Here is a 23,394-nt window from a genome sequence, read left to right as displayed (position 1 = left end):
TCTCTATTAATTTCGATTATTTCTACTCCGTCCTCTTCTCGCCTTCTCCTCCTTACTCTTCTTGATCTTCATTCTTCGATCTCACTCTCATGAATTTTCCTATTTCTGCAATTTCTCCTCCTCCTCCTCCCAATCATCCTCATCTTCCTCCTCCTTCTACTCCTCAATGTTTCTCCTCCCCCTACTTACAACTCGCTTACTTGCTATTGTAATTATTTTCCACTTTCTTCTTCGTATTCTTCTTCTTCTTCTTCTACTTCCTCTACTTTTTAAACGGTGATGAACAATTGATATCACATTGATAAACCTGTATCAGCTACCGTCAAGAGGGCATTGACTAGACAGTGCGGATCAACAACGTTGTTCTCCTATATTTGCCCACTGCCATTATAACATGGATGTCACTATAGTTCATGCAATCCCCATTAGTGGAGCCTTCATTATTTCGGATCGAGTAAGTGTGAGTCACACGTGTCACACGTATCAATTGTCACATGTCACACGTGTCCATTGTCACTTTTTGCACGTGTACCAATATGAGAAACACTCACCTTTACTTAGTGTCAAGAAGGTAATATCAGCTCAATATCTCCAGTCTTCCATCATTTTTATTGTTATACTCATAACACTTTTCCGCTCAGTTCTAATAACAAGTAACAACTGGATATAACTCTTGAGTCTTGCTATATAACTCTTGATCTATATATATATGAAAGCGAAGTGGCACTCACTCACTGATTGACTGACTGACTGACTCACTCACTCACTCACTCACTCGCATAACTAAAAATCTACCGGACCAAAAACGTTCAAATTTGGTAGGTATGTTCAGTTGGCCCTTTAGAGGCGCACTAAGAAATCTTTTGGCAATATTTTAACTCTAAGGGTTGTTTTTAAGGGTTTAAAGTTCGTCTTTTAGCATGTATATTCTTCTTCTCTCAATCTCTTAATTATAATATTGAAATTTCCATATCATATGTTACTATAGAACTACAATCTAGATAGAGTACCTTCGAAACAGTTGTTAACTGGCAACTAAGTTAATAATTTTGTCAGGTTGGCATCAAGTTGAGTTGACTTTGTTAGGTTGGCACCAAGTTGAAGATTTAAATGCATTTATCGCGGAAAAATTGATTGGGCACTGCTACTTCAATCCTGGGAATATTATATATAGTATTATATATATTACTAGCCGCCAGGCTCGCTTCGCTCACCATATCCGTTTAGCCAGACGTTTAGTCTGGACCCCCGACTGGATTGTCCTAACATGACAAAAATGCAGGCGAGCGAAGCGATGTTTGATATAGACCCACAATGCCTATGCCTTCCCAATGATAGCTCTTACTTGAAATTGAAGGCCGCCATTGGGGTATTTCAGCACGAGATATTATATATTTGTAATACTATAGATCACAAAGGCATTGGTGGCATTGGTATGTAATAATCTTATGGGTCGCCCCCTCAATGGCGGATTTCAATTCCAAGTACGACACTAGCGCTGCATGTGAGTCTATGCATCTTTGAGGTCTTTGGTCTGCAGTGTTATTGGCCTGTCACCAGCTGGCTTAGATCTTTGAATAGTAGACTTGAGATGCGCTTGAACACTAGCATCAGGTGATCAATTTTCATAACGGCAAGGAAAGTTGTGTGAGTGAGTCACACCAGATTTTTGAATATCTATTCATAATAATTTATATCCGTATATCATCTACCCCATGCTATTGACAACTTGACTTCTCTCTTACCTAATCCCGTGTCTCCTCTCTTTTAGTTTCTTGCCTCCTCTTTTGCCTGATCTCTTTCCGATCGCTTTCTCTCGTCTTCTGCTCCCTCTTTTCCCTTCTTCTCTATTGCCTCCTCACGTGCCTTCTTTCCTGCTTCCTCTCTTGTCCCCTACTTTCCTTCTCTATCGCCTTTTCTTATCTTCTGCTCCCTCTCTTCGCTAATGCTGCCTTTTGTTATGCCTCATCTGTTTCTTTTCCTCTTGCCCTCTCGCACCGTTCATCTCTTTCCTCTCCTCTGTCCTTCTCTCTTCGTTCCTCAACTCCTTCCTCTCCTCTTGCCTTCTCACTTCGTTCCTCATCTCGTTCCTCTCCTCTTGCCTTCTCTCTTCGTTCCTTATCTCGTTCCTCTCCTCTTGCCTTCTCTCTTCGTTCCTCATCTCGTTCCTCTCCTCTTGCCTTCTCTCTTCGTTCCTCATCTCGTTCCTCTCCTCTTGCCTTCTCTCTTCGTTCCTCATTTCGTTCCTCTCCTCTCGCCTTTTCTCTTCGTTCCTCATCTCGTTCCTCTCCTCTTGCCTTCTCTCTTCGTTCCTCATCTCGTTCCTCTCCTCTTGCCTTCTCTCTTCGTTCCTCATCTCGTTCCTCTCCTCTCGCCTTTTCTCTTCGTTCCTCATCTCGTTCCTCTCCTCTTGCCTTCTCTCTTCGTTCCTCATCTCGTTCCTCTCCTCTTGCCTTCTCTCTTTGTTCCTCATCTCGTTCCTCTCCTCTAGCCTTCTCCCTCCGTTCCTCTCGCCCTCTGCCTCCAATTCCAGCTCAACAAAGCTAATCCGCTCTGTCCCTTATTTCCAGTGACCCTTCTCATCCCTCTAATGACGACAAAGCTCGAAAAAAATGTTCTGAGACTTTTCATTCTCACTTCAAACTGTCAGTAATACCCATGAAATAGTTATTTGTGCAACTAGTGCGCAAAGTGACAGTTTGCTGCACCGAAAGAAACGTTTACGCCCGAGCCGTAGGCGAGGGCGGAATGGTTTCTTGAGTGCAGCAGAAGAACTTTGCGCACGTATTTCACATTAAGTTTTTCCTACAGTTATGGGTAAAATTGCCTGAAATGCATCAAATGTTTTTCTGTGTAATTTTATTATTGATAAAAACCTTAATCCTAAAATCCTAAAGTCCTCGTTGTCGTTGGTTATAATATATAATGAATAATAATTAGCGCGTTGTGCTTGGTTGCACCTCTGCTCACTATAGCAGCCACAGCAGTCACTGTTACCAACTTAATTTTGATTTTGCTGCACTGTTGCTCCATATAACCTACTAAGTATTTTGCGTTGCCATGTTGCAAATCTGGAGTGCAGAATAGTATATTTCGCACCTAGGGCCGAAAATGGGACTTTTCTGGCTCGAAATCGGTTTTCAAGTCCGAGGCCGTAGGCCGAGGACTAGAAAAGATTGAGAGCCGGAAAAAACATTTTTGCCCATGGTGAGAACGTTATTTTTCGCCACACAGGAAAATAAACAATATATATATATATGAGAATAATTGTCTATTATAAGCACTTCCGAAAGCAAAAGTGGAAGGTCATAGCTCTAGCAAATCTGAGGTAATCTGAATATCAAGAAATTGTCCAAGTATTTTTATATTTTATTCTGATTTGTCTAAATAACCTAAAAGATTATGTTCAATTATATGTAAGAGGTTGAGTTTATACTTTTTATTCTTCCAAATGACAATAAGATAATATTATTATAAATGTTTTGATTATTGAATGATAAACACGAAGAATGAAAAGTTTTTTATCAGCTGTTTTAGCACACTTGAAATTTGGCCAATCTGAATGTCAATGGAAAGTTTTTGATCAGCTGTTTTAGCACACTTGAAATTTGGCCAATCTGAATGTCAATGGAAGTTTAGGTTAGAAGTTCTATCCTACTCTGAAAATAGAATTATTTGAATAGTTTATAATATATATCTTATCTGTATTTTATTCATCCAAATAAAATGATAGTATATTATTACAGAATACTTTATTGAATTCTAAAAGCATAAAATGATTCCGTTTATCCACCATGTTCCATGATAAACGCTGTACTAGGAGGTTTGAGGTTAGATTCTATTATACTCTGAAAATTGAATTTGAATAGTTTATAATATCTCATTATTTGTATTTCATTCATCCAAATAAAATGATAGTATCTTATTGCAAAAACTTTATTCAATTCTAGAAGCATAAACTGATTCCGTTTCATAAACTATTTTGTAAACACGTTCACATCAAATCAGAATCAGCTGACTTCAAGGTTATTTTACAGCCCTAGGGCCGTAAAAATTTTACCGGCCTGGTCAGAAAACAATCACTTTCGGCCTCCATATGACGCACGTAAACCAGCTCATTACATCCAAGTGGGGCGAAAAAATTTTTCCCGCACTAGAGCGGAAAAGTGATTCTTTGCGTTCTGTAATCAGTGCAGCAATGGCCACTTTTCAACGTAACTGTAGGAAAATACCATAACCACTCCCATTCAACCAATTCTGCCAGTCTTCCTCGGGTTTGGCAGGACCCTCAATTGTTTTTAAATTGTAAATGAAATTTTTGATTTCCGATTTGAAATTTTTTAATTTTTGTCTAGGGTGAATCTCTCTTCACTTTTTGTGTTTTTTACTTTCCTTGCCCTATTACCATAGGAAAGTATTGCTTTCCGAAAAAAATTAATGTAACTCAATTTCTAAATTTCTATTCGTTTCAAGGTCCCCTGAGTCCAAAAAAGTGGTTTTTGGGTATTGGTCTGTATGTGTGTGTGTGTGTGTGTGTGTGTGTGTGTGTGTGTGTGTGTGTGTGTGTGTTGTGTGTGTGTGTGTGTGTGTATGTGTGTGTATGAGTGTATGTGCGTCTGTGTACACGATATCTAATCTCCCAATTAACGGAATTACATGAAATTTGGAACGTGAGGACCTTACAATATAAGGATCCGACACGAACAATCTCGATGAAATGCGATTCAAGATGGCGGCTTAAATGGCGAAAATGTTGTCAAAAACGGGGTTTTTCGCGATTTTCTCAAAAACGGCTCCAACGATTTTGATTAAAGTTATACCTATAATAGTCATCGATAAGCTCTATCAACTGCCACAAGTCTCGTATCTGTATAAATTTCAGGAGCTCCGCCCCATCTATGCAAAGTTTGATTTTAGATTCTCAATTATCAGGCTTCAAATACAATTTGAACATAAAATTTTGAGTGGAAGAGATTGAGCATGAGAATCTCTACAATTAATGTCCAGTAACATTCTCACCCAGACCTAAAAATAAGCTCGAAATTCGAGAAAATTTGATTATCCAAATGCAAACTGTTGGCAACTGTTGATTCTATTGAATGATTCACTATGAAGAGATAGCAGACCTCGTGTTTCTCCAGCGTTATTGCCCTGTCACCAGCTGGCTCAAAACTTTGAATAGTAGCCTTGAGATGCGCGAGAACACTAGCGTCAGGTGATCAGTTTTCATAACGGCAAGGAAAGTTGTGTGAGTGCGCCACACCAGACTTTGAGAAGTTGGTATTGTGGTAATTATTTATATTATATTATAATACTTAGAGCTGTTTGCACAGTATAGATTGCTAAACTCGATTAAGTTGATCGAGTTTGAGTTAATCTGAAACTTTAAACTTGAATTGGTTTTCTCAGTGCATTTACTAATACAGTTTAAGTTAAACTAGTTTAGCGTTAAGTTGTTAATAGAATCTCATCGTCTTTAATATAAGGGCCGTTTGCACAGTGTAAGTTTAAGCTAAAGCTTAAACCAAATCTGGATTTTTTTTTTTGATTAAACAAAAATTCCGTTTGCACAGTATCAGTTTAAACTCTGTGTTGAGTTTAAACTGTTGGAAAGTTTAAACCTCCAGAGCAGGAGGTTTGAACCAAATAATTTGGATTAACTTGACATCTGTAAAGATTTGATGGGAAAACAGCTGATAGTAAATTATTTTTCAACGGTTGTTTTTAATGCTTCTGTAGACGATAGTAATTATTATTTAGGTTATAGTGAATCATTATTCGAATGTGGATATAATTTTAATAGAAGAATTGATAGAAGTTTTTTATGCGATTGATAAAGATGAAAGAAATTTTGAAACAGAAAAATATCAGGCAGAAAACGAATCATTTAAATTTCAGGGATGATAGTACATTTTTTAAACGGTTTTGCTTGAGTAAAGCAACTGCCAATTAAGTTAAAATAATTCATCAAAAAATAATACATCACTTGATAGAAAATAAGAAAACTTTTAACAGTGGTCTTTGATTAGAAAACATGTTCTTAAAACACATAACAAAGATATTTTTCTTTCGAAAGATTTTTAATGAACAAGGAAGACCTTATTAGATTTAAGCATAACAAAATAACTTTTTCTTACATTCTAGAATATATTTTTTGGTGCCAACTGAATATAAATTGTATCTAATATAGATACTAATTATTCTAATATAGATAATAAGCATTAAGTATATATAATAGTATATATAATAAGCATTATATAAGTATCTAATATAGATACTAAGCATTCCATCATTTGATGAAGAACTTCTTGATCGCTTTTCACTTTTATTACCTTATAGCTTACGGCTCTGTGGATTTGGTACGAGGAGATAGTAGCTACATAACCTCAATTTACTGATGGTTAGGAAACAAATAAGAAATTTCCTGTAAAATTAGCCTTCCTGATATTATGAACGATGACATTCTATTACCAACTTAACGCTAAACTAGTTTAACTTAAACTGGATTAGTAAATGCTCTGAGAAAACCGATTCAAGTTTAAACTTCCAGATTAATTTAAACTCGATTAATTTAATCGAGTTTAGCAGTCTATACTGTGCAAACGGCCCTAAGGAAGGGTAATTTCTACAGGAAGTTTGCTATTTGTTTACAAATCATCAGTAAATTGAGGTTTTGTAGCTGGTTCAAATTCACAGAGCTGTAAGCTGTACGGTAATAAAAGTGAAAAGCGATCAAGAAATTCTTAAAAAAAGATGAAATGCTATATTACTATTAGAAACGAACTTATATTTAGTTTGCACCAAATAAAATCTAAAATGTGAGATAACAACCTTATTTTGTTATGAAAATCTACTACGGTCTTCCTCGTTTATTAGAAATTTCTCGAAAGCAAAATAATATATCAGTTATGTGTTATTGAAAACATGTTTTTTAATCAAAAATCACTGATGAAAATTGTCTTATTCTCTATCAAGTGTCTTATTTAATCAAATTAAATTGGAACTTGCTTTAGTCAATCAAAACCGTTGAAAAAAAATCTCTATTATCCCAAAAATTTGAATAATTCGTTTTTTGCCCAATTTTTCCCAGTTCCAAAATTTCTTTGCAGTCATCTTTATCAATCGCATTAATAACCTCTATCAATTCCTGTCAATTCTATCAATAATGATTCATTTTAACCAGAATAATTATTGATGGAATTAAATAGAGAATGCATTTATTCAAATGCTAATTAATATATTATTATTATTTAACGAAAATCCTAAATAATGCAGTAGCAGAGGTCTTCGGGGTGATTTGCAGCATTTATTTAGGATTTTCGTTTAATAATAATTATAGAATAATTATTATTGTCTACAGAAGCATTGAAAACAATTGTCGAAAAATAATTTACTATTAGCTGTTTCCCCATCAAATCTTACAGATGTCCAGTTGATTCAAATTATTTGGTTTAAACCTCCTGTTTTGGAGGTTAAAACTTTCCCAGAGTTTAAACTCAATACAGAGTTTAAACTGATACTGCACAAACGGAATTTCAGTTTAACCAAAAAAAATCCAGATTTGGTTCAAGCTTTAGCTTAAACTTACACTGTGCAAACGGCCCTGAGAAATTGCCAAAAACCACGGATTTATTGATACTTGGAAAGATCGGTTCCGGTTGTTACACCGTTGTTAATCTCTGATAAACTGAAACGAGATACAAGAACAGCAGAATTTATACTAGTGGGCGAGTACTGCTATTGGTCAAGGGCATGAACGCCTGCCATTGGCCCAGCTAGACACTCTCCTTCCACTCAACGGTGTCTCAAAATGGCAGCTTGAACAACAGACTCGTCATGATAACAAATTTTTTTGTTAACAAAAATCGTACCTTATCTTGATGATAATCAGGGTGATTCATATCCCACAGTAGAAAGCCATGTGACTAATAGCAGGGAGAACGTCTATACTATTAGTACAATGGCTTTTTATAGAAAATCCTTTCTATAGTATCGAGGAGCTCTTTGAAAATCAATGTAAACTCATTTTCACATTTCAATGTGTACTTTTTTAGCTCAGCTCGATGTTACATCGACGTTGTCGATACATGTATTTTTTGTTAATGGCAATAAAAAATATTTGATCTGATCTATAGTGGAATATGAATCATCATAGATTGTTTATTCTATATTGGAAGTCTGTTCAAACCTAACATAATCCTTTATACGCTACTTTATATTCATTTTAATCAATTATTGATTATTAATTAATTATTAATTCATTCAAATTCCGACATGATTTTAAATTTCTTCAATTACTAGCAGGTGCTTCACAATATTGTAGAAGTTGACTAATAAACCACTTGATCCACTGAAATCTTGAAGAATTTCAAATGGGCCTTGAATCATTCTTGGTAAATTAAGCATCTATTTATGCGAAATTTTAACGCAACCAGTTGAGTAATTGAGACGTGACTCGTGAATTTCCTGTCTCGTACGTATATAAGCCAATTCTTCTCTTTTTATTATGATGACTAATATCCTCTCCTCTCTGTAGTCATAAAAAACCAAGGAAGGGAAAATCATGATTATAAACCGGATATTCCATTATTTTGTGAAGATAAGGACATTCTTCCAGGCTCAAATCTCAGGGCTCCAAGGAATTAAAGTTCATTCCACTTGTTGACCAAGACTCAATCAGACGTACAAATTTACATTATATAACAAATTCCGACATCATTTTTAATTGTCTCCACCCACGAAAACTATCTATCATTTACCAAGAGACTGAAGACCGTCATTTCTTCCTAATTGGCAAGAGAAATATTCACACAGAAAAAATGAAAATCTACAGAGAAGTATGGAAATTCACGGAGAAAGATGATAAATCCATTAAAAAAGAAGGGAAATGGACGAAAAAAAGGGGAAATTCACTGAAATACAAGGGAAATCCACGGGAAAAGAAGGGAGATCTACAGGAAAAAATGAATATCCAATGGAAAAGGAAGGAAATCTACGGAAAAAGAAGAGGAATTCACTGGAAATGGAGGTTAATCCACGGAGAAAGAAAATAAATCCACGGGGAAAGAAGAGAAATTCACGGAAATAGAGAAGGAATCCAGGGAAAGAGAAGAAAATCCACTGGAAAAGGATGGAAATCCACGGAAAATGAAGAGTCTTGATGAAAAATTCAACTAGCTCCCAATTCCTTGCCAGTTGACAGTTGACACTGACTCAGTCAACAGCTCGTCCCTGGAAAATTAAAATTGGAGCCGAAAAAAGAATGAATTATTGTCAAAAAAATGAAATTGTCAGGAAGTAGATGAAGAATAAGAAGAGGAAGGGGAAGATTCAGGAGAATGACGAGGGGAAGAAGAAGAAGAATAAAAAGGAGACGGAAAGGAGGAGGATGACGAGGAGGACTGGAAGGTGGGGAAGAAGAAGGAAAAGTAGAAGAGGAATGTGCCGAGAAGAAGAAGGATTGATTGATTGATTGATTGAGTACTTTATTTATGTGGATTACAATATATACTGGCTTATACACTTATATACAATAGCTTACAAAACAGCAAAATCATAGATGAATTTACATAATATAGACTAAGAAAATAATTATTGAACTGTATATTATATGAGAAAGCAGTTTGTAATATAATAACTATAGATAATAATCATATTGTTACGCATCTACATAAATTGGCGGAGCTTTGGACATATCAATGTCCATTCTTCGGAAAGAATATTTGAAATATCCTCCCCACTAACTCTCTAACAATGGAGGAGATGGGGAAGAAGATGGATGAGGGGGAGAAGAAGAATGATGAGGAGAAAAAGAATGAGGTTGAGGAGTGGGTGGTGATGATAGTGAAGCAGGAGAAGAAGAATTGTGTAACAGTGTGACGGTAGGAGAAGTGAGAGAGTAGTAGGAGGAGGAGGAGGTGCAGTAGAGACAGATGGAAGTAAAACTGGGAGAACCGAGTCTCCTGAGAAATCATCACTGACAGATGAACGTGAAACGAGGTGCGTCAGTAATTTGAAGATATGAAACATGAACGTCGACTGTCAATTTGAATTTTGATTTCCATTGAGAGCGTCGACTCACTGCCACTGAATTGATAAATCATTACTCTACAATGAGTCCATCTTCATCAGATATTTATTTGAATCATCATTGTTGTACGAGCGTAATGAGCTCCTACTTCAAGTTTTTCAAATTTTCAGTTTTTCAAATTTTCAGCTCTTAGTTTTTCAAATTTCCAGTTTTCAGTTTTTCAAATTTTCAGTCTTCAGTTTTTCAAATTTCCAGTCTTCAGTTTTTCAAATTTCCAGTTTTCAGTTTTTCAAATTTTCAGTTTTCAGTTTTTCAAATTCTCAATTTTTAGTTCTTCAAATTTTCAGTTTTTTGTTTTACAAATTTTAAGTTCTTAACTTGAAAAATTTTCAGCTTTCAGTTTTTCAAATTTCCAATTCGTCATGATTCCAGTTTGTTATACTTCACTTCAGAGAGGTCATAGATAAAAATTAGTATCAACGGTTTATCTTCTATCTCCTTATTCTTCTTCTATCTATATCTAGATATTTCATATCCATATTATATTATAATATCGGGGCACCGAGCTTCGCTCGTTATTTTTATTTATTGATAAACAGAACACAATTCTCTGAAATGATCGTGTTTATATTTCACAGCTGGCTATATGTCATCTTATGAATCTCTGGGATGCGATATTTTGATTTTTCACATACTCGCTCACTCACTTTTCTACTATCCACAGCTGTTTCAGCCAAGGATGAATTATACTTTTAATGTCGTTCAGCGAGTTTTCTCAAGGATGAGACCTAGTGCAATCGAATCTTTATATCATTAACCTACTATGTTCCAAATTTCGTGAAAATCGTAAGAGCCGTTTTCCAGACCCGTTGAATATGAACTACCAGATACAAAAAATAACCAGATATAAATGCAGAAATTGCTCGCTTGATATAATAGGATAGAGAGAGTAATAGGCTCATAAATGTACGGCATACGGAATACGTGTTTGAAGCGTCATCACCTCTGAACTACTGGACTGATTAACTTGAAATTCTCTATATAAATTCTTATTTTACCAGGATGGTTATAGGCCTATTCTAAATCCTTCAAAATAGTTCTAGTACGTCAAGTTTTCAGTTTGTCAAGTTCTTAATAAGTCTCTTGCGAAGCGTGGGCTACCTGTTAGTCTATAGGTCCGTACAGATATACGCGCCGCGAACATGAGCAATTCTCTTTTAATCAGCTGACTATATATGTATTTTTACAGAAACGGTAAGATACAGATATAAAAAGTTTGGCATCAGTTGATTAAAAGTGAATTGCTCATGTTCGCGACGCGTAAATCTGTACGCACCTTTAGATATAATAAAGGGAATAGTTGGCTTATACACGTACGGGATAGGAAATATTCATGAATGAGGCATCATCACGTCTCAACTACTCAACTGATTAACTTAAGATTTTGCATATATATTCTTAATTAACCGAGGATGGTTATAGGCCTATTCCAAATCCTTCAAGATTCCAGTAGGTCAAGTCCTCATTTCATCAAGTTTCTAGTTAGACCCTGAGGAACACGAGTTACCTGATATAGAGGGGTCCATAATGGGAGCGCTTGATTAGCAATGGTATTGCTATCCTTCCCTATCATTCAACAAAGCTGATGGCGCTATCTCTTCCTCGCTTTGCTCTGTTGCCAGATCGTCTTTCAATAATGTAGAATTAACAAAATATTTCATCCAATGGAAATTATCGAAAAACATAACTTCTTGCTTAATAAAATATAGTTGATTATTTTAAACGAGAATGAACAGCTTTATATTACATCAACAAACCTGTATCAGCTACCGTCTATAGAAGGCATTGACAAGACAGAGGTTTGACAACGTTCTCTCCCATTTTGGTAGAGAGTTAGTGGGGAGGATATTTTTAATATTCTTTCCGAAGAATGGACATTGATATGTCCAAAGCTCCGCCAATTTATGTAGATGCATAACAATATGATTATTATCTATAGTTATTATATTACAAATTGCTTCTTCATATCATATACAGTTCAATAATTATTTTCTTAGTCTATATTATGTAAATTCATCTATAATTTTGCTGTATTGTAAGCTATTGTATATAAGTGTATAAGCCAGTATATATTGTAATCTACATAAATAAAGTACTCAATCAATCAATCAATCTTTCTCCACTGCCATTATAACGTGGACCTCACTATAGTTCGAAATATAACGTACAATATTAATTGAGAAGATCCATGTTTTTCAGTTTCCATTGATAATAAGACGATTTTCTCTGGAATTTTGAGTTGAAGTGGCTTTGCTGATACAATACAGTGTAACAAACGTGAAATCCACCCCAGTCAGCATTATTTGAGCGTGGAGCATTTGTTTCATCCATAAGAAATACTGACATATTAAACTGAATCTTACACTGCGCAACTTAATTTAGGAGGGAAGACTTATAAATGGCTCCGCGCTCGAGAATCGAGAGAGAGAATATTATTTGCTGAAACAAGGTTTCAAAGCCTCTTCACTCTTGCTTTGTAATTGGCGCAAAATAATCACGTTGCCAGGTCTCCTCTATATATCTGTATCTATGTACTATTCACCTCGAGGGTAACGGAATCTATATATATATATATGAGTTCTGTGTATTATACACTTGTCCAGAAGCGAGTATTAACAATAAGCTTGAAAGCAATAACAGGCTTCGTTCATAAGCTGTTGTTTAGTAAGGTCCACGTTATAATGGCAGTGTTTGATTGCTATCCTTGTCTATCATTCAGCAAAGCTGATAGCGCTATCTTTTTCTCGTTTTGCTCTGTTGCCAGATCGCTTTTCGACATTTATTTTTTATACATTTATACAATAAGTACATTATGAAAATGATAGGGAGAGGGAAAATAAGGTAACCTTGTGCTATTCCTATCCGAAATTTAGATAACACATAGTCCGAAATAGGATAAGTTTTGTAGTTTCACAATTCACAAGATTTTCTGTTCTAAATTTCTTTCACAAAGTAGATTTTTGAATTAAGATGCTATAGTCCGAAATAGGATAAGTCTTGTAGTTTTACAATATCAACAAAATTTTCTGTTCTAAATTTCTTTCACAAAGTAGATTTTTGAATTAAGATGCTATAGTCCGAAATAGGATAAGTCTTGTAGTTTTACAATATCCACAAAATTTTCTGTTCTAAATTTCTTTCACGGAGAAGATTTTTGAATTAAGATGCTATAGTCCGAAATAGGATAAGTCTTGTAGTTTTATTATATCCACAAAATTTTCTGTTCTAAATTTCTTTCACAAAATAGATTTTTGAATTAAGATGCTTCAAAACTAAACATAGAAGAAATATTTTATATTGTCATAATTGAAATAGGGAATATTCACATATAAAAAATATAACTATAAAGAACTATTACCGAAAAGCACACTCAATTCTAAAAGCACAAACAATGTAGAAATATGAATAATCAACAAGATATTCCATCTTGAATATGAAAATTCATTATGGAATTATTAAAAATCCGATTTCTTCCTTAATCAGATATATTTGATTATTTTAAACGAGAATGAGCAGTTGATAACATCAATAAACCTGTATCAGCTACCGTCTATAGAAGGCATTGACAAGACAGAGGATCGGTAACGTTGTTCTGGTATCTTCCTCCACTGCCATTATAACGTGGACCTCACCAGTCCTCGGCCGAACGGACAAGCAATTTCTTTTTTTCCATCGACAAGTTTTCATCTACTCAGTCAAATATCCTGGTTCAATCCGTCCTTTATGAGAGGCAGTGACAAGACAGAGGATCGGCAACGCTTCTCTTCTATCTTTCTCCATTGTCATAATAATGTGAAGTCCACTGTACCTGATAATGTTTTCCACAAGACATTGAAAGTCGTGTTATCGATTTTTTAATCGATACATTTCCACCCCTAGAGGTGAGTGAGATTGATAGTTGGAGATAGAAAGAGAGAGAGTGAGTGTTAGATATGGTGAGAGAGACAGAGTGAAAGAGAGGAGTGACACAATGAGAAAGAGAAGTCTGAAAAGTAACAGCTTTCCAATAATGAACTGAGGTTTGTTAGACAACAATCGGCGATGCCACAAACATGAAATAGGTGGGAGTGGCCCCCCTCTAAACTGTAGGGGATCCAATCCAGGGGGGAAACAAAGTTGAATTGTTGTAGTAGGGAGTTGCCACCCTCAAACTGTGGGGGGTGAAAATCAAGGGTACAATTCAGGGGGGGAAACAAAGTTGAATTGTGGGTAGGTCAAGGCGAGTCCCGACTTTCGACAAGCTGATTGATGATCAACAACTAACCGCCGTCAATTAATAAACCCCCGTCAAACGTAACAATAAGTCGAAATTAACACCTGGTCGACCTCCATTACATCTCACATATAATGTCTCTCTCTCACCACTCTCTCACTCACACACACACTCTCTCTCTATTTATTATTAATTGTAATCAGTTGTAAAATGTTTTTTTCGCCACAGTGCACAGAAAGCAGATGTTTTCCAGTCCCTACGTAGATCTGAAAGACATTGTTCGCAGACGACTCTCGTCTGACGTCAGAACAGGTTTCTTTCCGGCCTAGGCCGGAAAGAGTACCCTTTCCAGCCGCTAACATGGAACTAAGAAAGATGATCAAAATACAGCTGATCAAGAAACTTTTAATCATTTTTGTTCATTATTCAATAATTAAAACATTTATAGACTAATAATATCATCTTATCGTCATTTGAAAGAATGATAAAGTATAAACTCAACCTCCCACATAATTGAACATCATCTTTCAGGCTATTTAAACAAATCAGAAAAAAAAGATACTTGGACAATTTCCTGATATTCAGATTACCTCAGATTTGCTAGAGCTATTCGCTAGATTTGCTAGAGCTGCTTTCGGAAGTGCTTAGTAAACAACTATCCTCATATATATATTGTTTATTTTTGTGTGTGGCGGAAAATAGCGTTCGCACCACGGGCAAAAATGTTTTTTCGCCACACTTGGATATAATGAGCTGATTTACGTGCGTCATATGGAGGCCGAAAGTGATTGTTTTCCGACCAGGCCGGTAAAACTTTACGGCACTAGGGCTGTAAAATGACCTTGAATAACAGCTGATCGTGTCCGATCTCACAAAAATCATAGAGATAATCTTATAACGACTGTAATAGTCTATATAATTATGTATCGTGAATCGCGGTATCATGTCTATAATATATTTTATAAATTACTGTTTCATAATTTAATATTATTGTGTTTTTGATATCGAACAATAGAATACGATGATATCTCCATAGCCTCAACAATATAATGTTGGCTGCATTGTCCATTTTCAGAAAGGTACGTATCACAAGTATTTAAAAGTGAAGAATCGAATTTGAAATCAAAGTACAATATTTGAAAGTGAGATAGAGTAATAATTGTTTCTTTTTTATTATCGAATTCCACTTCTTAATGCAATACAATCCACAATAATAATGGTAAAATACAGCAGAGATCTGAAGTTTAAGGTAAGCCTACTGGTGAAACTCAGCCTTGACTGAAAAATTCCTAGTAATTTTTCCGTAATTCATTATTAAAACTTTTAGATAATTTTTCTTCAATATCAAACCATATAGAGAAAACATTAGGCCCACTCAAGATTGAATCTTCGAATGTTTTCTCTATGATTTAACTATTTTCAGAGCAATATTTTGTTGTGAAAACGCCGGCGAACCGGCTTAAAGTTTGCCGCTATACACTATATTATAGTTGTAGCCTACATACGTTACCTGACTTGCAGGCCCCTACGATCAACAATATGCAATGGCCGAGAGCGTAAAGGCGTAATACATCAAAACTGAAAGCTCAGAGAATTACAAACATGATCTAGGTTCAAACCTCGGTCATTGACATTTTTTTGTCGATGAATTTCGACTTTTATTAGCTATTTTTCATATTAGTTACCGTAATTTAAATTTCAATCAATTTTTTAGATATATTTTGAGACAAAACTGTGAAATATGCAATTATATTAATTTTTTCATCACATTATTTCAAAATAGTAATGAAAATTTCATTCATCCATCTATCCATGAGATATTAAACCAGGCGCAAAGCGCGAGCTATAAAAACTCAAACAATTATTCAAAATATTAATAGTATAAAAATATTGTCATTATTGTAAGTTATTAATTAGTAATATTGAAATTAATTGACAGTGAAAGTTGTCATAACCAAGACTCAAACTATCAAAATAGGCTGTTATTTATTTTTCAATTTCTTATATATTGGGAAGTTTTTTTTTGGTGTGGCGAAAAATAGCGTTTGCAACACAGGCAAAAATGTTTTTCCGGCTCTCGAACGCTTCAAGTTCTCGACTTCGTCTCGAACTTGAAAACCGCGATCTCGAGCCGGAAAAGTCTCATTTTCGGCCCTAGGTGCGAAATATACTATTATCACTAGCAGGTAACCTGTGCTCCTCAAGGATCTAATTGGGAATTTGACTAACTGAACAACTGACGTACTGGAATTTTGAGGAATTAAAAATAGACCTATAACCATCCTAGGTGAATGAAAAAAATTTATATGCGAAATTTCAAGTTGATAAGTTGAGTAGTACAGACGTGATGATGCGTCATTCGTGAATTCTATATCCGGGAAAACATCACTAAAAATTTGACGTTTTCATATCTGGTTGAAGAAGAGCTGGTGAAGGGAAGAAGAAGAAGGAGGAGAGAAGGATAGGATCAGAAGGAGAGAGAAAGAGAAGGAGAGGAAAAGAGAGAGAAAGAGAAGGAGAGGAAGTGAGAAAGAAAGAGAAGGAGAGGAAGAGAAGGAGAGGAAGAGAAGGAGAGGAAAAGAGAGATTGATTGATTGAGTACTTATTTATGTAGATTACAATATATACTGGCTTATACACTTATATACAATAGCTTACGATACAGCAAAATTATAGATGAATTTACATAATATAGACTGGGAAAATAATTATTGAACTGTATATGATATGAAAAAGCAATTGTAATATAATAACTATAGATAATTATCATATTGTTATGCATCTACATAAATTGGCGGAGCTTTGGACATATCAATGTCCATTCTTCGGAAAGAATATTAAAAAATATCCTCCCCACTAACTCTCTACCAAAAGGGAGGAGAGAGAAGAAGGATAAGAAGAGGGAAGTAGACAAAAATGAGAAGAAGGAGAAGATGGATAGGATAATAATAGAATTTGTTCCGGTTTGCAGACACATTAGTCTAGTTGTTATCCGTCTACTAAAGTTGAGAAGTAATTTACGTGTACATTATCACTGTAATCAATAGAAAGTTGACGATAGCTTTTAACGGCTCCAATGAGTGAGGAGGAGGCCACTAAGTGGGAGGAGCATTTGGAGGAGGAGAAGGTGAAGAAGGAAGAGGAGGATTAGGAGAAGGAAGAGGAGGAGGAGGAATATGGAGGTTGAGTGAGGCGATTATCGGAAAATACATTAGAGAGAGAGAGAGAGAGTTTGTGAGAGTGACTGAGTGGTGTGTAGAGTAAGAAGAAGAAGAAGAAGAAGGAGAAGAAGAAGAAGAAGAAGAAGAAGAAGAAGAAGAAGAAGAAGAAGAGAAGAAAGGGAATGAGAAGAAGAAGAAGAAGAACCACACAAGAACAAGAACAAGGTGGTGGATGAGAAGAAAGAAAAGATGAAGAAGTAGTAGAAGTATAAGAAGAGGGAAGTAGACAAAAATGAGAAGAAGGAGAAGATGGATAGGATAATAATAGAATTTGTTCCGGTTTGCAGACACATTAGTCTAGTTGTTATCCGTCTACTAAAGTTGAGAAGTAATTTACGTGTACATTATCACTGTAATCAATAGAAAGTTGACGATAGCTTTTAACGGCTCCAATGAGTGAGGAGGAGGCCACTAAGTGGGAGGAGCATTTGGAGGAGGAGAAGGTGAAGAAGGAAGAGGAGGATTAGGAGAAGGAAGAGGAGGAGGAGGAATATGGAGGTTGAGTGAGGCGATTATCGGAAAATACATTAGAGAGAGAGAGAGAGAGTTTGTGAGAGTGACTGAGTGGTGTGTAGAGTAAGAAGAAGAAGAAGAAGAAGGAGAAGAAGAAAAATAAGAAGAAGAAGATGGAGAAGGAGGAGGAGGAGAGAAGGATAGGATCAGAAGGAGAGAGAAAGAAAAGGAGAGGAAGAGAAGGAGAGGAAGTGAGAAAGAAAGAGAAGGAGAGGAAAAGAGAGATTGATTGATTGATTGATTGAGTACTTTATTCATGTAGATTACAATATATACTGGCTTATACACTTATATACAATAGCTTACGATACAGCAAAATTATAGATGAATTTACATAATATAGACTGGGAAAATAATTATTGAACTGTATATGATATGAAAAAGCAATTTGTAATATAATAACTATAGATAATTATCATATTGTTATGCATCTACATAAATTGGCGGAGCTTTGGACATATCAATGTCCATTCTTCGGAAAGAATATTAGAAATATACTCCCCACTATCTCTCTACCAAATAAGAAGGAGGGGAACAGAAGGAGAGAGAAAGAGAAGGAGAGGAAGAGAAGGAGAGGAAAAGAGAGAGAAAGAGAAGGAGTGGAAGAGAAGAGAGGGAGAAAGAGAAGGAGGGAAAGAAGAAGAACCAACTTGTGACACTAATTTATCCATCATTAAACTAGCAGGTGACCCGTGCTCCGAAAAGGTCTGATATTGAAAAATTGACTAACTGAAAACTCGACCCACTGAGATCTTGAATAATTGGAGATAGGCCTATAACCATCCTCGGTAAAACAAGAGTTTAAAGTGCAAAATTTCAAGTTCATCAGTCCAGTAGTTCAGATGTAATGATGCGTCATTCGTGAATTTCCTATCCCGTATGTGTATGAGCCAGTTCTTTTCTTTATTATATACTAGCAGGTGTTACATAATATATGATACTTGTTTTAAATTTGTCTCCTCCTTGTTTAAGTATATAAGTATATTAAAAAATGTAGCTATTGTATGATATTGAGAAATTTTAATATGCACAAGAATATCTCATATAAGCTCAACTCTATTTGTATGTTTTTCATGAACAAATAAATTGATTTATTATTATTATTATTATTACTAGCAGGTGTTCATCTTTACACTTGACAACCTGAAAACTTGACTCAATGAAATTTTGAAATAGCCTAGAGCTATAACCATACTCAGTAAATCAGAAGTGTATATTTTTATGCAACATTTCAAGTTAATCAGTTGAGTATAGTTCAGACGTGATTCGTGAATTTCCTATCCACTAGGTGTATAAAGCGATTCTTCCTTATATTATAAATTACTAGCAGCTAACCCGTTCTTCGAAAAGGTCCAAATATTGGAAAATTGACTAACTGAAAACTCGACCCACTGAGATCTTGGGAAATTTGAAATAGGCCAATAACAATCCTCGGTAAATGAAGAATCTATATGCAAAATTCCGAGTTAATCAGTTGAGTAGTTGAGACGTGATGATGCGTCATTCGTGAATTTCTCATCCCCTATGTGTGTAAAGCAATTCTTCTCTTTATTATATTATGGACTAACAGGTAACCCGTGCTTCGAAAAGGTCTAATACTAGAAACTTGAAAAACTGAAAACTTGAACTACTGAGATCTTTTAAAATTTAAAATAGCCTAGGCCCATCCCCGGTAAATTCACCCGGTAGATTCACTTTTATTTTTTTTATTATCTTGTATTTTCTCACTTTTTTCTAATTTCCTCCTTTGTAATTTTTTTCAATATCAGATGTTAATAGGAATCCACCAATTTTATTTATCTTGAGATAATTTTGTTTTTAGTAACACTCGGCCCCTGCGCTCAGGTTTTTAACCTTTTCAGGGACTTTTCGTATTTTTTAATAATAATACTATTCTACTTTCAACTTATTTTGTTAATTGTCAATTGCATTTAACTATAGACATTCATGTATGCATTTTACGAAGGAAAATAAAGCTATTGATTGATTGAAATGAAAAATCTATATGCAGAATTTCAAGTTTATCAGTTGATACGTGATGATGCGTCATTCGTGAATTCTCTATTCCCTATTCTCTATTCTCTATTTGGTACAGAGTTAGTGGGGAGGATATTTTTAATATTCTTTCCGAAGAATGGACATTGATATGTCCAAAGCTCAGTCAATTTATGTAGATGCATAACAATATGATTATTATCTATAGTTATTATATTACAAATTTCTTTTTCATATCATATACAGTTCAATAATTATTTCTTAGTTTATATTATGTAAATTCATCTATAATTTTGCTGTATTGTAAGCTATTGTATATAAGTGTATAAGCCAGTATATATTGTAATCTACATAAATAAAGTACTCAATCAATCAATCAATCAATCAATCAATATTCCTTACGTGTATAAGGTAATTCTTCAATTTATTTTATTACTATCTGTAACCCGTGCTCCGAAAAAATCCTATATTGGAGAATTGACAAACTGAAAACTCGACCTACTGAGATTTTGGAGAAATTGGAATATGCCAATAACCATCCCTGGTAAATCAATAATCAATATGCAATATTTCAAAATTGAACAACTGGGAACTCGATCTACAGAAATCTTGAAGAATTGGAGATAGGCCTATAACAATCCTCGGTAAATCAAGAAATTATATGCAATATTTCAAGTTAATCAGTTGAGTAGTTGAGACGTGATGATGCGTCATTCGTGAATTTCCTAACCCTCACATGTAAAAGCCAGTTCTTTCCTTTATGATATTATGCATGATGTATGATGAGACATTTCGTGACAAGGCTAAGCATTTTGTTCGGAGTTGAGTGACGTCACAGACTTGGTCATTTGGTCAGATGACGTCACAGACTTGGTCATTTGGTCAGATGACGTCACAGACTTGGTCATTTGGTCAGATGACGTCACAGACTTGGTCATTTGGTCAGATGACGTCACAGACTTGGTCATTTGGTCAGATGACGTCACACACTTGGTCATTGATTAGATGAAAACTTGTTCCATGTATTTATGTTAAATTGCTTTTTTTGACAGAAAACTAATGAGTGTTTTTCATTTTTGTTTCAGGTTGTTCATAATAACTATTACTAACTGTAATACTATTACTATAACATAGTCTGAGAACTGAGTCACATCTCTACAATATATATCACATTTACTGTGGGAATTTTCATCACTAAATCAGAAGGTGAGGGATTCATTTATGATTTTATTTTTTTTCACTATTTCTGTACTCCTCATGAATATGATGAGGTAGTATTGATATTAATCTCGTAATGGCAGTGTTTGATTAGCAATGGTATTGCTACCCTTGTCCATCATTCAACAAAGCGAATAGCTCTATCTCGCTTTGCTCTGTTGCCAGATCGTCTTTTTACAATGTAGAATGATTCATTAATTGGAAAAATATTCTGTAATTATTATTAAACGAAAATCCTAAATAAATGCTGCAAATCACCCCGAAGACCTCTGCTACTGCAGACATTGACAACAGGACTAACAGCTAGATGGAAATTCGATGAGAACTACTATCCAAAAATTAGTTGCCAGCCCGGGAATCAAACCCGGTACCTCCCAATCTGCAGTATTTATTCAGGATTTTCGTTAAATAATAATTATATATTAATTCGTATTTGAATAAATGCATTCTCTTTTTAATTCCATCTGTAACTGGTTGGCCGCTGTGGCTTTGTATAAAATGAGCGCTGCTAACCAGAGATTGTCAGTTTGGTGTAAGGGCAAGCATTCCTGACTGGCAATTGGGAGGTACCGGGTTCGATTCCCGGGCTGTTAACTAATTTTTGTATAGTAGCTCTCATCGAAATTCCATCTAGCTTTCAACCCTGTTGTCAATATTTGCAGTAGCAGAAGTCTTCGGGTTGATTTACAGCATTCAATTGGGATTTTCGTTAATTATTGATTAGATGAAAACTTGTTCCATGTATTTATGTTAAATTGCTTTTTTTGACAGAAAACTAATGAGTGTTTTTCATTTTTGTTTCAGGTTGTTCATAATAACTATTACTAACTGTAATACTATTACTATAACATAGTCTGAGAACTGAGTCACATCTCTACAATATATATCACATTTACTGTGGGAATTTTCATCACTAAATCAGAAGGTGAGGGATTCATTTATGATTTTATTTTTTTTCACTATTTCTGTACTCCTCATGAATATGATGAGGTAGTATTGATATTAATCTCGTAATGGCAGTGTTTGATTAGCAATGGTATTGCTACCCTTGTCCATCATTCAACAAAGCGAATAGCTCTATCTCGCTTTGCTCTGTTGCCAGATCGTCTTTTTACAATGTAGAATGATTCATTAATTGGAAAAATATTCTGTAATTATTATTAACGAAAATCCTAAATAAATGCTGCAAATCACCCCGAAGACCTCTGCTACTGCAGACATTGACAACAGGACTAACAGCTAGATGGAAATTCGATGAGAACTACTATCCAAAAATTAGTTGCCAGCCCGGGAATCAAACCGGTACCTCCCAATCTGCAGTATTTATTCAGGATTTTCGTTAAATAATAATTATATATTAATTCGTATTTGAATAAATGCATTCTCTTTTTAATTCCATCTGTAACTGGTTGGCCGCTGTGGCTTTGTATAAAATGAGCGCTGCTAACCAGAGATTGTCAGTTTGGTGTAAGGGCAAGCATTCCTGACTGGCAATTGGGAGGTACCGGGTTCGATTCCCGGGCTGTTAACTAATTTTTGGATAGTAGTTCTCATCGAATTTCCATCTAGCTGTTAACCCTGTTGTCAATGTCTGCAGTAGCAGAGGTCTTCGGGTTGATTTGCAGCATTTATTTAGGATTTTCGTTGAATAAAAATTATAATATTAATTAGCATTTGCATAAATGCATTCTCTATTTAATTCCATCTGTAAAATATTCTATCTTAATTTTCAAAATTCATTATTCAATTATTGAAAATCATAATTTCTTGCTTGATGAAAAATAATTGATTATTTTAAACGAGAATGAACAGTTAATATTACATCAATAAACCTGTATCAGCTACCGTCCATAGAAGGCATTGAAAAGACAGAGAATCAGCAACGTTGTTCTCCACGGCTATTATAACGTGGACCTCACTATATAAAACTCAAACACCCTATACCATGAGATATCTTCTTATGCTATCTTTTCTTCATGTTTCAACTGAATGAATAAGAGAGTGAAAGAGTGATATGGGAAAAGAATATAAATAGAGAGAGAGAGAGAGATCAATTGATCGATTGATTAATTGTCTTTATTAAGGGTGGAGTTAGGACTCCAGGTCTTCTCTGTCACACAACCTTAGAGAGTAAGATAGAGTGA

The sequence above is a fragment of the Nilaparvata lugens genome, chromosome 1 (assembly GCF_014356525.2).
Source record: "Nilaparvata lugens isolate BPH chromosome 1, ASM1435652v1, whole genome shotgun sequence".
In the NCBI taxonomy this organism is placed as follows: Eukaryota; Metazoa; Arthropoda; class Insecta; order Hemiptera; family Delphacidae; genus Nilaparvata; species Nilaparvata lugens.
This window is presented reverse-complemented; position numbering follows the sequence as displayed.